Here is a 1874-nt window from a genome sequence, read left to right as displayed (position 1 = left end):
CACTCCCCCATCACCCTCGACCTTGAGCTGCTCCTTCGTCATCGTCATCGAGCTCCTCCCTCACTCCCTGACTTTCGTCCAGCCACGTTGGAACTTCGAGCTTCGAAGTCACCGTCGAAACTTCCTTTCCCTTCATCGTGCAGCCACCGTTTGAGCTTTGAAACCACCGTCATCGGTCTCGCCTCCTGTCTCTGTCCCACAGCTACTGTCCCACCGGTGCCAACTCTGTTCAACCGGTTAGCCCTTCAGATTATATACTCTTCCTGAGCCGGAGGTATGCTTTATATGTAGTTTCCCTATTTTGATTTTAACATGGTGCTCATTTGAAGAGCAATATTATTTAAAATACTCAGCTTTTGTCTTACTTCATCTATACAGAAACCTAAAAGTGTACTACATTTTGTTTGTCATTGTTTTAAAAAAGACTTCATATATGCATTTTTAGAACTTTTGTCGCTGCAGGTGAACTTCTTATCCAAACTGGTGGCTTTGAAACCCGGAGATACTGTGCTTGGCATGATAAGAAATGTAATGCAAGGAAAAGATGAAGGTGTTGACAATGCTGGTAATGATGATGAAGGAAATGCTGAAAGGGTAAGTTGAATCGGCAAATGTGTTACTTAACTAGAATATGTTAAGTGTGAGTAGTAAGAAGTAAAAATTTAAAATGGGGTAGAAAAGCCTAAGACGAGGAGAACACACTGTGTTATGCAAATTTTAGGCAATAAATATATTATACACCGCATATCAATGTGCTCCTTTTCTTCTGTCATTTAGTTGTTAGGGGGGATTTTTAGCAAATTCTTTAGGAAAATAAATCATCTCTCTTTTCCTGCATGAGAACTTATTTAAAATTTTATACACAAATCTCATCTATGAAACATTCTCTCCCATCTTGATTCTGTTAACATACTCACCCTAAGTTTTATGCATGAATGCAAATTATAGCAACATAACATGTATAACTTTCATTATAATCAGGTGAGTACGACAGGAAGGAAGTCGCATCCAGTATGTCCTGGCATGTTTCTTGAGACCGTCTCCAAGTTAATGTCAAAGTCATACTTGTTACATTTTATTCTTTAGTATGAAGCAAATTGGACTAAGATGATATCTTTTATGCACTTTTTTATTGTTTTTGTTGTCTACAGTGAATTTGAAGTGTCGCGGGTTTCACCCATGTGATCATCTTATTAAATTAGAGCTTGTGAGTTTATGCTAATTTTGTAAAAGAGCTTATTTGGTTTTGTTTCTTTTGTTGAAAACTTTATGTTCCTGAAGAATTTCTTTGTAAAGATTTCATCATAGTATATGTTACAACTTATAAATGGAAATCAAATGAGCTCTAACTCTCTTGCATGCTTATGTCTTTCTGTTTGTTTGATTAAAGTGCTTGACTTATGTATTCTTAGGACTGAGTAAACTTATATCAAGACAAACTGGAATGTTTGCTTGATTTAATGCAAGGTATGTGCTTATTTTTTAATAATGTGTTGAATGTGTGGGTTTGAAGAGGCCTTTTAGTGCAAAAATTCTAGTTTGTATTAGCATTGTCCTATCATTCAGTTATTCTGTGCATGTGTTTCTGATGGCTTACGTCATTTACCTCTTTCTCTTATTTAAAAGGACCATGGAATTGGTGAAATCTCATTCAAAGTGATGCAATTATATGAAATAAATGCTAAATTTATAGGACATTGCTTTGAAATGGGTTTTTGTATGAATTTTTAGGTGAAAAGAACAAAACAGGAAGCATACAGAGGATAGCGTTGCGTTCTTGCAAGGAGCGCTACGCACTCCTGTAGCACTATCTATGACTACTGGTGCTACGCTCTTTTTCAAAGAGGTACTGCGTTCTCCACCAAGAAAGTTTT

The 1874-nt window shown here is 36.6% G+C and overlaps 1 long non-coding RNA gene across 1 annotated transcript; it reads left to right on the top strand.

The window, feature by feature from the left end:
* On the top strand, window positions 219-1578 carry LOC107634465. Its single transcript, XR_002358476.1, has 3 exons — window positions 219-274; window positions 463-594; window positions 1152-1578. It is a non-coding gene; the product is annotated as an uncharacterized LOC107634465 (long non-coding RNA).

Source organism: Arachis ipaensis, chromosome B03 (assembly GCF_000816755.2).
Source record: "Arachis ipaensis cultivar K30076 chromosome B03, Araip1.1, whole genome shotgun sequence".
NCBI lineage: Eukaryota > Viridiplantae > Streptophyta > Magnoliopsida > Fabales > Fabaceae > Arachis > Arachis ipaensis.
Note: the sequence above shows the minus strand (reverse complement) of the source record. Positions and strands in the feature narration are given on the sequence as shown.